The sequence below is a fragment of the Eretmochelys imbricata genome, chromosome 6 (genome assembly GCF_965152235.1).
Source record: "Eretmochelys imbricata isolate rEreImb1 chromosome 6, rEreImb1.hap1, whole genome shotgun sequence".
In the NCBI taxonomy this organism is placed as follows: Eukaryota; Metazoa; Chordata; order Testudines; family Cheloniidae; genus Eretmochelys; species Eretmochelys imbricata.
In genome coordinates this window covers 73,854,028-73,867,087 of record NC_135577.1, presented here as the reverse complement: position 1 = coordinate 73,867,087, position 13,060 = coordinate 73,854,028, and the positions used below count along the sequence as shown (strand labels likewise).

The following is a 13,060-nucleotide window of genomic DNA, read 5'->3' as shown; positions in this document are numbered from 1 at the left end:
AACACTCTCACAAATCTTGGGAGACAGGCCAGTCCTTGCCTACAGACAGCCCCACAACCTGAAGCAAATACTCACCAGCAACCACATACCACACAACAGAACCACTAACCCAGGAACCTATCCTGGCAACAAAGCCCGTTACCAACTGTGCCCACATATCTATTCAGGGGACACCATCACAGGGCCTAATAACCTCAGCCACACTTTCAGAGGCTCGTTCACCTGCACATCCACCAATGTGATATATGCCATCATGTGCCAGCAATGCCCCTCTGCCATGTACATTGGTCAAACTGGACAGTCTCTACGTAAAAGAATAAATGGACACAAATCAGATGTCAAGAATTATAACATTCATAAACCAGCCGGAGAACACTTCAATCTCCCTGGTCACGCGATTACAGACATGAAAGTTGCTATATTACAACAAAAAAACTTCAAATCCAGACTCCAGTGAGAAACTTTTGAATTGGAATTCATTTGCAAATTGGATACAATTAACTTAGGCTTGAATAGAGACTGGGAGTGGCTAAGTCATTATGCAAGGTAACCTATTTCCCCTTGTTTTTTCCTACCCCCCGCCCCCAGACGTTCTTGTTAAACCCTGGATTTGTGCTGGAAATGGCCCAACTTGATTATCATACACATTGTAAGGAGAGTGGTCACTTTAGATAAGCTATTACCAGCAGGAGAGTGGGGTGGGAGGAGGTATTTTTTTATGCTTTGTGTGTATATAAAAAGATCTTAAAAGTATAAAATATAAAAAATATAAAAATATAAAAAAATATAAAAAGATCTACACTTTCCACAGTATGCATCCGATGAAGTGAGTTGTAGCTCATGAAAGCTTATGCTCAAATAAATTGGTTAGTCTCTAAGGTGCCACAAGTACTCCTTTTCTTTTTGCGAATACAGACTAACATGGCTGTTACTCTGAAATGTATACAATATACATATGCTTAAGAAAAGTGCAAAACAAAGTTAAGTATATAGGTTATATAGGGTCCCAGACCCAGACAAAAATTAAGTTGGGAGGTGGCAGGCACTATAAGTATATCTGAACAGCATGTTCAATCCCTAAAAATGTTCTCACCAAAAAGAAATACCAAAACAGACCATTTTAAGCCTTGGCTCAATAAAGATAGCATCAACAAAAGAAAACAGCAAGGTTGAAGTATTTAGTGGACATGTAGAATACATCCCAGTAAAGTGATGTGAAATGTATGCTACAGTCAAATGGCAGTGAGCAATATGACTTTCACTTCCATGTAAGACATACCACATTATTTTTACTATTTAAAATCATATATACAGAACATTACATTTACACCGCATTTTACAAATGCAGAAAAGAGGCAGATATGACAGAAAGGAGAAAGAAAAGGAGTACTTGCGGCACCTTAGAGACTAACCAATTTATTTGAGCATGAGCTTTCGTGAGCTACAGCTCACTTCAGCTCACGAAAGCTCAAGCTCAAATAAATTGGTTAGTCTCTAAGGTGCCACAAGTACTCCTTTTCTTTTTGTGAATACAGACTAACACGGCTGTTACTCTGAAACCTGTCAGAAAGGAGAAAGTTACAGTACTTATTTATTCTGATTTGCAAAGCTTTAAATCATTCAATCAATAGGCTCCCCATCCTGTATTTCGGCTTCAACACTTTAAATTTACATTCATATTAAAACATTTCATATAATTATGTAGGTACATGGCGGGTTAATTTTATTTATTTATGGAGGATGAGCAATGGCACACACTCCAAGCCCAGATAAACCTTCCCAAACCTTCAGACACCATCCTTCCCAAATGCCTGAGATAAATGATGAGCCTTGCAAAACATATGGAAAGTGAATCCACACGAGACATGCTTATTGCAAAAACAAGGAGTTTAATCAATGGGGATATCAAATAGAAGAAACTCTGATTAAAGAGTAAGAAATTATAGGACTTAGCAAGAGAATGGACATAGGAAAAAAGAGAAAAGTCAAATTTAACACTGAAGTAGTGGGAGACAGAAAGGTGAGAAGTACATGTCATAAACTTCTGCAACTTCTTACATATATAATTGCCTCCTGTTGTGTTCTTTCAGATATATTTTCCTAAAATAGTTAAAAAAAATTAAATATATTTTTCAAGTTCTCTTAATAGCTAGTTTTCAGAGGTGGTCAAAAATTCTCAAACTTAGTCAAGAAATGAGCATTTTGGGCCATCAGAAATTGATTTTTCACTAAAACAAAAATTGTGTCTTATATTTTTCAGTTTCTTTCCTCCCTTTTTCAGTTATCAAATGGAAAAAAGAGTGGGATTTGGCAAAAAAAAAAAAAAAGAAGAAAGAGCATTAAAGAAGAAAAGAAACAAATGGAGAAAAAGCCCCAATAAAACAATGAAAACTTTTAAAACTAAACTTCATAGATACTTTTGCAAAAGTTTTCAATCAATTCAAAATTGTTTCTTTTCAAGAAGCATGGAAAGAATAGGACTGAAATTCCCTATATGGCTAGGTGCAAGCCATTAATCCAAAGTGAGATCATAAATCCACATGACACAAGGTATTTGAGTCTATTTTAGACATTTCTTTGGGTTCCTGAAAGATATGCTAATAACAGATGTAAGAGAAAATGCAAATGTGGCAATATCTTTTATTAGACTAGCTTCTGGTGATGAAAGAGACCAGCTCTTGAGCTAAAAGGTGCTCTTCTTCAGGTGTGGGAAAGATATCTTTTTAAAAATGATTTTTAAAAAGATTACCTTCCCCAGACCTAAAGAAGAGCTTCATGTAGCTCAGAAGCATGTCTCTTTCATCACCAGAAGCTGGTCCAATAAAAGATATTATCTGACCAACCTGGTCACTCTCACATCCAGGACCAACACAGCTACAACACAGCCAAAGGCAACAGATGTAGTCAGACACTGCCCATCACATAGCTGAAGTGCTTCTTGTACTGGTTATTCCATCATGAACAGGGAATAACTTACACCCAGGAAGTCTCTTCCTTAAGACAGCCGGATACAAATCTTTAAAAAAGGGAAGGAGGAGGATCCTGGGAACTACAGGCCAGTCAGCATCACCTCAGTCCACGGAAAAATCATGGAGCAGGTCCTCAAGGAATCAATCCTGAAGCACTTACATGAGAGGAAAGTGATCAGGAACAGTCAGCATGGATTCACCAAGGGAAGGTCATGCCTGACTAATCTAATCGCCTTCTATGATGAGATTACTGGTTCTGTGGATGAAGGGAAAGCAGTGGATGTATTGTTTCTTGACTTTAGCAAAGCTTTTGACACTGTCTCCCACAGTATTCTTGTCAGCAAGTTAAAGAATTATGGGCTGGATGAATGCACTATAAGGTGGGTAGAAAGTTGGCTAGATTGTCGGGCTCAATGGGTAGTGATCAATGGTTCCATGTCTAGTTGGCAGCCGGTGTCAAGTGGAGTGCCCCAGGGGTCGGTCCTGGGGCCAGTTTTGTTCAATATCTTCATAAATGATCTGGAGGATGGTGTGGATTGCACTCTCAGCAAATTTGCGGATGATACTAAACTGGGAGGAGTGGTAGATATGCTGGAGGGCAGGGATAGGATACAGAGGGACCTGGACAAATTGGAGGATTGGGCCAAAAGAAATCTGATGAGGTTCAATAAGGATAAGCGCAGGGTCCTGCACTTAGGACGGAAGAACCCAATGCACAGCTACAGACTAGGGACCGAATGGCTAGGCAGCAGTTCTGCGGAAAAGGACCTAGGAGTGACAGTGGACGAGAAGCTGGATATGAGTCAGCAGTGTGCCCTTGTTGCCAAGAAGGCCAATGGCATTTTGGGATGTATAAGTAGGGGCATAGCGAGCAGATCGAGGGACGTGATCGTCCCCCTCTATTCGACATTGGTGAGGCCTCATCTGGAGTACTGTCTCCAGTTTTGGGCCCCACACTACAAGAAGGATGTGGATAAACTGGAGAGAGTCCAGCGAAGGGCAACAAAAATGATTAGGGGTCTGGAACACATGAGTTATGAGGAGAGGCTGAGGGAACTGGGATTGTTTAGTCTGCAGAAGAGAAGAATGAGGGGGGATTTGATAGCTGCTTTCAACTACCTGAGAGGTGGTTCCAGAGAGGATGGTTCTAGACTATTCTCAGTGGTAGAAGAGGACAGGACAAGGAGTAATGGTCTCAAGTTGCAGTGGGGGAAGTTTAGGTTGGATATTAGGAAAAACTTTTTCACTAGGAGGGTGGTGAAACACTGGAATGCGTTACCTAGGGAGGTGGTGGAATCTCCTTCCTTAGAAGTTTTTAAGGTCAGGCTTGACAAAGCCCTGGCTGGGATGATTTAATTGGGGATTGGTCCTGCTTTGAGCAGAGGGTTGGACTAGATGACCTCCTGAGGTCCCTTCCAACCCTGATATTCTATGATTCTATGAAATACCTGGGCCCCAGGCATGCTTCCCTCAAAGTTAGTAGCGGGTGCTGCTGCCAAGCGACGCTGGCCACGCGGCCCCCTTCAGTGCTCTGCCACGTTGTGCGTGGGTGCATTTGGAACAGTGCAAACCCAGACAGCAGAATACACTGCTCCAGCCCAGCAGCACAGAGCGCCTGCCCTGGGGCAGCAAGTGGGATGTATGGCCCTGGTTAGCTCCCCTCTGGAGAATGTACCATTTGTAGGCAGTGCTTTAGGTGACGTGCTGCCTTTGATACAAGCTATTTCCCAGCTCGTCTTCCTATGGTGCCCCGTTACAGGGGACGCAGCAAGGGTGAGACTCTTGGGAGGAGCCCCCCACCCCCCGCTCCCCTCACCCATAGGTGCAATAACAGGGAGGCTGGGGGTGCTACTGAACTCCCTGGCTTGACATGGTTTCCAACATATATAGGATTTACAGTTTGGTTCAATAAAAAGTGCTTGTGGCACCTTAGAGACTAACCAATTTATCTGAGCATAAGCTTTCCTAAGCTACAGCTCACTTCATCGGATGCATCCACAGGTGCCACAAGTCCTCCTTTTCTTTTTGCAGATACAGACTAACAGGGCTGCTACTCTGAAACCTGTCAGTTTGGTTCAATGGCTCTCAGCAACCCCCACTATAAAAACTGTTCCAACACCCCTGCCCTCCCTCCAACAGGCCCTCAGCTCCTAGCCCTATGGAGGGCAACCGACCAGCGCCCACAGAAAACGAGCCCCATAAGCATGCGCAGCCCCGCCCCTACACTCACCCAGACGGAGCGCAGCCAGGCTCTGCAACAATGGACTCAGCGCGGGGTCGCGCGAGCCCTGCTCCGCTACCCTCCCTCTGCCGGCTGGCAACCTGAGCCCCTTTCCCAGCCCCGCTGCGCTCCCGTGCACAGTACATCCGGGAACGCCGTTTCCATGCCAACCAACAACTACGTCTCACTTCCTAGTTTATTTCTCGCGAGAACTGTAACCCAGCTCTCTTTACTCCCTGCCGTCACCTGAAAGTGGACGGTACCATTCAAGGGGAAAGGAGGAGGGGGGAATCGCTACCTGAAGCAGGCCCTGCCTCTATGCACCTAGCTGTGGGAAGATTCATCTCCCTCCCACCCGTTCGTGGCGAAGAGGAGGGGCCGCTCCGCTCTGCTTCCTTTGTAAGGGGCTCGTCGTGGCAGGTGCCACCTTTTCTCATGGTTCAGCCCTAACGGCGCAAGTTCTGTCACTGAAATTAAAGCTCTCTTCTGTAAATACGCGAATACTGTGACTAAGACGGGCAAGCTGGGGCCCAGCGTAAACACAGCACCCGCAGTACTGCCCTGCCTTTCAGGCGGGAGAGAACGGGTGCCGCTAGCGCTGCGGTTCTCAAACCTTTTGCACTGGTGACCCCTGTCACACAGCAAGCCTTTGAGTGCGACCCCCCCCTTATAAGTTGAATACACTTTTTTGGCTATTTAACACCATTATAAATGCTGGCAGTAAAGCAGGGTTGGGGGTGGAAGCTAAACAGCTCGTGACCCCCCACCCATGTAATAACCTCATGACCCCCTGAGGGGTCCTGACCCCCAGTTTGAGAACCGCTGCATTAGTGGCAACTGTCCATTTCCGGCTGAAGCTAAACCCTCTCTCACTGGCTAGAAAACCTCCATTGAAACTCACGAGACCCCTTTGTGTTGTCCAAACTAGTAGAATGCAAAAGAATAAGTGAAATGTAAACTACATTTTCAAAACTAATTAACTTTTAATAAGTTTAAAATATTAGTAAACTAGGTAATGAAATAATTTTAAAACAATTTGTTAAAAATTCTTGATGAAAAACTAAAGAAATTCATAGAGTCCCTTTTCATCCACTAGATGGTGCAGCAAGCTGCCCTTTTTTCCCCTTTCTTTTTGCACATTGTATCTAAATTCCATGGGGCTCCAGAAATGGCTCGCTATAATAGGGTTTCTGGATGTGTTAAACTCTTAACAGCTTACAGCGGATTGAATGTGAATGACCATTACTTTAGAGTAGCGCCTGCTAAGGCAGGAGGGAGAGGGTGTAGTCTTGGGTTGCAACAATCTTCCTGATAGGATAACTCGTAAAAGGGAGATTGCTGGTTTTTTCCAGACTAAAAGTGGATTTATAGTTAAAGTGTTGAATTGTGGTGTAGCGGAGATAAGAAATTTCATGACTCTGTCTCTTAAATAGTTAATCTAGTACTAGGAACCAATGCGTATCTTTTTTTTCTAATGATGATTTGTCTAGTTTCCTATATATGAATGCTTCCTTAACTAATAGCATATACGGCATTCGTCCTCATTTATGTGTCTGTTTTTAATGAGCCCATTAAAATTGAGTGTTATACCCGGTAATGTATATCTTTACTCACTATCCTCAACTGATTATTCATTGTTATAAGGGATTGTGATAGAAGAGAGAGTGAACTAGTAAAACTACACCTTGTTATGGGCTGGTTTCTAGTTGGAAAATCTGGTTGCCAGAATGTATGCCACTTTCTTAGGACAACATAACTGCTGTTATCTACAGCACAATTCTGATTGATAAATGCACACAGAGTAATATACGGGACTTACAGCTTCTTAAAAGCATGTGTCATTTTTAGGGCTGTCAAGTGATTAAAAAATTAATCGCACTGTTAAACAATAATAGAATACTATTTATTTAAATATTTTCAAATGTTTTCTACATTTTCAAATCTATTGATTTCAATTAAAACACAGAATACAAAGTGTACAGTGTATACTTTGATTACAAGTATTTGCAGTGTAAAAAAATAGTATTTTTCAATTCAACTAATAAAAAAATTACAGTAGAGTATTTGTATCATGAAAGTTGAACTTATGAATGTAGAAATATGTAAAAAAACTGTATTCAAAAATAAAACAATGTAAAATTTTAGAGCCCAAAAGTCCACTCAGTCCTACTTCTTGTTCAACCAATCACTCAGACAAACAAGTTTCTTTACGTTTGCAGGAGATAATACTGCCTGCTTCTTGTTTATATCACCTGAAAATGAGAACAGGCATTCCCATGGCACTGTTGTAGCCAGCGTCACAAGTTATTTACATGCCAGATACGCTAAAGATTCATATGTCCCTTCATTCTTCAACCACGATTCCATGGGACATGTGTCCATGCTGATGACGGGATCGGCTTGATAACAATCCAAAGCAGTGCGGACCAACGCATGTTCATTTTCATTATCTGCATCAGATGCCACCAGTAGAAGATTGATTTTTCTTTTCTAGTGGTTCGGGTTCTGTAGTTTCTGCATCAGAGTGGTGCTCTGTTAAGACTTCTGAAAGCATGTTCCACATCTTGTCCCTCTCGGATTTTTGAAGACACTTCAGATTCTTAAATCTTGGTCAAGTGCTGTAGCTATCTTTAGAAATCTCATATTGGTACTTTCTTTGTGTTTCAAATCTGCAGTGAAAGTGTTCTTAAAATGAACAACATGTGCTGGGTCATCATCCAAGACTGCTGTAACCTGAAATATATGGCAGAATGCAGATAAAACAGAGCAGGGGAAAATAGAATTCTCCCCCAATGAATTCAGTCACAAATTTAATTAACACATTTTTTAACGAGCATCATCAGCATAGAAGCAAGTCCTCTGGAATGGTGGCTGAAGCATGAAGGGGCATATAAATGTTTAGAATATCTGGGACATTAATACCTTGCAATGCCAACTACGAAAGTGCCATGTAAATGCCTGTTCTCACTTTCTGGTGACATTGTAAATAAGAAGAGGGCACATTATCTCCTGTAAATGTAAACAAATTTGTTTGTCTTAGCAACTGGCTGAACAAGAAGTAGGACTGAGTGGACTTGTAGGCTCTGAAGTTTTACATTGTTTTGTTTTTGAGTGCAGTTATGTAACAAACAAAAAAACCCGACATTTGTAAGTTGCACTTTCAAGACAAAGATTGCACTACAGTACTTGTATGAGGTGAATTGAAATATACTATTTCTTTTGTTTATCATTTTTACAGTGCAAGTATTTGAAATAAAAAATATACACTTTGATTTCAATTACAACATAGAATACAATATATATGAAAATGTAGAAAAACATCCAAAATATTTAATAAATTTCAATTGGTATTCTATAGTTTAACAGTGCAATTCAAACTGTGATTAACGGCAATTCATTTTTAATCACAATTAATTTTTTGAATTAATTGCATGAGTTAACTGCGATTAATCGACAGCCCAAGTCATTTTATAATTATACTAATTTATTGGTATCTTTTCTGGTATTTAGTAGAGTAATTATATGACAGGATTCACAATTAAAATGGATACAGATAATGCAGAAAACCCTCGAGTCACTGCATATATTTTAATGTGCTATGAGATTTAAATATTTTGAGCTCCAAGTATATTCAGACACCAACATTAATCTGCAATTGAGATGACGGTATTTAAAACAGCTTTTAAGATCCAGGGAGGACCTCAAAGCAGCTTATTTATAATGCTGTGGATCAAGTCTAAAACTGTATTATACATACTGTGCTATGAAAAGTATGCCATTTGATGTGTAGAACATTGCAGATAAGTATGTACTGTAATTTGGAGCAGAAAATGAACATTAATTAATTGGGGATTTTTAAAAATTAGGTTCAGACCAGAAACTTCTATTAGAATATAAATCTTAAGGGGAAATTTTTCCTGTAATATTCATGTTGAAGGGGTTTAGTACCACAAATGTCTGTCAATATGAATATATTAAACACACAATCTGCCACTTTACTAGAAATGTCATTTTCATTTTAAAAAATAATGAATAGAATGAACGATTGTGAATCATCTCAGGCATAACAGCAAGATTTTTAGAGCAGGAAACTCCTAGGCTCAATTCCAAATTCCATCTCTGACTTGCTTTGTGGTTTTTTGGCCAGTCACTTAACCATGATATTCCTCAGTTCCAATTTAGAAAATGAGGATAATATATACTTACCTTATATAGGGGCATTATGCAGTTTGTAGAGAGCTAGAGATCCTTTGATGATACATGCTATAGAAGTGCAGCATATTATAATCAAGAAAGAAAACATAACAGAAACATGAACAGAAGTGTTGATGCCTGTAGCCTGAATATCTTCCCTTCTAACATTTAAGATTTTTATTTATGTGCCCAACAATAGTGTACAGAACATTACATTGCACCATTTTATTTGTACGTATATTTATGGTAATGATAGCTTTGGATTTGTGCCCCCGACCCTTTTTTAAATAAATTTAAATAAATGGCATGTGGCAATCATACTGGTCAGGATGCCAGAACAAAACCCCTAGCCACCAGTTCAGACTGGTTTTAACACTTTGGTACATTTGTGACACATTTATTGGCTCAGAGTTTGCATGGAAACACATCGAGCCCTCAGGGACACCAAAGCAGATTTTCCATCCAAGAACTAGTATTAGAGAAAAAAAGGATGATTAGGAGAATCACCCTTTTCAGACTGGTTTCTACTCTACTTCTGGACAGCAAGTGGATTCAGGGCTGGATCTAGACTGTTCTCGTTGGATCTAGACTGTTCTCAGTGGTAGCTGGTGACAGAACAAGGAGTAATGGTTTCAAGTTGCAGTGGGGGAGGTTTAGGTTGGATATTAAGAAAAACTTTTTCACGAGGAGGGTGGTGAAACACTGGAATGCGTTACCTAGGGAGGTGATAGAATCTCCTTCCTTAGATATTTTTAAGGTCAGGCTTGACGAAGCCCTGACTGGGAAGATTTAGTTGGGGATTGGTCCTGCTTTGAGCAGGGGATTGGACTAGATGACCTCCTGAGGTCTTCCAACCCTGAGATTCTATGATTCTATGATTCTAAGGCAATCAGGGACCTAAGTACAGTGTAAATACAAGCTTCCTGCACCCAGCATCACAGGGCTCTCCCACCCCAGTAACACACAAGGAGTTCAAGATGCCTTACTCTTCCCCTAGCAGCAGGGACAGAGGTCCCTTCTCCTCTCAGGACAGTGTCAAGGAGGTAAGTAGCATAGGGCCTCCTTTCCCCTTAAGTGCAGCAGAAAGGCACCCCTCTCCCCCTGGGAGCAGCAGGGGTCCCTTCTCTTGGAGTGGCAGGGAGGCAGTGGGGAGAAGGAGGTCTCCCAGAATATATCCCCAGCAGCGATAGCATATCTGCTTGGGTCGGTAGACCAGGCTTGTTGCACTCTTCTCCTGCCACACTTAGGGTATGTCTACACTACGAAATTAGGTCGAATTTATAGAAGTCGGTTTTTTTAGAAATCGTTTTTATATATTCGAGTGTGTGTGTCCCCACAGAAAATGCTCTAAGTGCATTAAGTGCATTAACTCAGCGGAGTGCTTCCACAGTACCGAGGCAAGCGTCGACTTCCGGAGTGTTGCACTGTGGGTAGCTATCCCACAGTTCCCGCAGTCTCTGCTGCCCATTGGAATTCTGGGTTGAGATCCCAATGCCTGATGGGGCTAAAACATTGTCGCGTGTGGTTCTGGGTACATATCCTCAGGTCCCCGTTCTCTCCCTCCCTCCGTGAAAGCAAGGGCAGACAATCGTTTCACGCCTTTTTTCCTGAGTTACCACGGCAAGCATGGAGCCCGCTCAGGTAACCGTCACCATATGTCTCCTGGGTGCTGGCAGGCGTGGTACTGCATTGCTACACAGCAGCATCAACCCATTGCCTTCTGGCAGCAGACGGTACAGTAGGACTGGTACCCGTCATCGTCATGTCTGAGGTGCTCCTGGTCGCCTCTGTGAGGTTGATCAGGAGCGCCTGGACAGACACGGGCGCAGGGACTAAATTTGGAGTGACTTGACCAGGTCATTCTCTTTGTCCTGCAGTCAGTCCTATTGAACCATCTTATGGTGAGCAGGCAGGCGATACGGATTGCTAGCAGTCCTACTGTACCATCTTCTGCCAGGCAGGCAAGAGATGAGGATGGCTAGCAGTCCTACTGCACCATCTTCTGCCGAGCAGCCATGAGATGTGGATGGCTTGCAGTCCTTCTGCACCGTCTGCTGCCAGCCAAAGATGTAAAAGATAGATGGAGTGGATCAAAACAAGAAATAGACCAGATTTGTTTTGTACTCATTTGCTTCCCCCCGTCCCCCATCTAGGGGAGTCATTCCTCTAGGTCACACTGCAGTCACTCACAGCGAAGTTGCAGCGAGGTAAATCTAGCCAAGTATCAATCAGAGGCCAGACCAACCTGCTTGTTCCAATAAGAAGAATTACTTAGGTGCACCATTTCTTATTGGAACCCTCCCTGAAGTCCTGCCTGAAATACTCATTGATGTAAAGCCACCCCCTTTGTTGATTTTAATTCCCTGTAAGCCAACCGTGTAAGCCATGTCATCAGTCGCCCCTCCCTCCATCAGAGCAACGGCAGACAATCGTTCCGCACCTTTTTTCTGTGCGGACGCCATACCAAGGCAAGTATGGAGGCCGCTCAGCTCACTTTGGCAATTAGGAGCACATTAAACACAACACGCATTATCCAGCAGTATATGCAGCACCAGAACCTGGCAAAGCGATACCGGGCGAGGAGGCGACGTCAGCATGGTCACATGAGTGATCAGGACATGGACACAGATTTCTCTGAAAGCATGGGCCCTGCCAGTGCATGCATCATGGTGCTAATGGGGCAGGTTCATGCTGTGGAACGCCGATTCTGGGCTCGGGAAACAAGCACAGATTGGTGGGACCGCATAGTGTTGCAGGTCTGGGACGATTCCCAGTGGCTGCGAAACTTTCGCATGCGTAAGGGCACTTTCATGGAACTTTGTGACTTACTTTCCCCTGCCCTGAAGCGCATGAATACCAAGATGAGAGCAGCCATCACAGTTGGGAAGCGAGTGGCGATAGCCCTGTGGAAGCTTGCAACGCCAGACAGCTACCGGTCAGTTGGGAATCAATTTGGAGTGGGCAAATCTACTGTGGGGGCTGCTGTGATGCAAGTAGCCCACACAATCAAAGATCTGCTGATTTCAAGGGTAGTGACGCTGGGAAATGTGCAGGTCATAGTGGATGGCTTTGCTGCAATGGGATTCCCTAACTGTGGTGGGGCCATAGACGGAACCCATATCCCTATCTTGGCACTGGAGCACCAAGCCGGCAAGTACATAAACCGCAAGGGGTACTTTTCAATCGTGCTGCAAGTTCTGGTGGATCACAAGGGACATTTCACCAACATCAACGTGGGATGGCCGGGAAAGGTACATGACGCTCTCATCTTCAGGAACTCTGGTCTGTTTCAAAAGCTGCAGGAAGGGACTTTATTTCCAGACCAGAAAATAACTGTTGGGGATGTTGAAATGCCTATAGTTATCCTTGGGGACCCAGCCTACCCCTTAATGCCATGGCTCATGAAGCCGTACATAGGCAGCCCGGACAGTAGTCAGGAGCTGTTCAACTACAGGCTGAGCAAGTGCAGAATGGTGGTAGAATGTGCATTTGGACATTTAAAGGCGCGCTAGCGCAGTTTACTGACTCGCTTAGACCTCAGTGAAACCAATATTCTCACTGTTATTACTGCTTGCTGTGTGCTCCACAACATCTGTGAGAGTAAGGGGAGACGTTTATGGCAGGGTGGGAGGTTGAGGCAAATCACCTGGCTGCTGGTTAAGCGCAGCCAGACACC

General features: G+C 43.0%; 1 protein-coding gene across 1 annotated transcript in view; it reads right to left on the bottom strand.

Annotated features, from left to right (window-relative positions):
• FSIP1 (fibrous sheath interacting protein 1) overlaps window positions 1-5,290 on the bottom strand; it is a 198,086-nt gene extending 192,796 nt beyond the window's left edge. Inside the window, exon 1 of the mRNA XM_077820280.1 lies at window positions 5,200-5,290. The gene's annotated coding sequence lies outside the window, so the exon portion shown is untranslated. The remainder of the gene's footprint in view (window positions 1-5,199) is intronic.
• Between the last annotated feature and the right edge of the window lie 7,770 nt (window positions 5,291-13,060).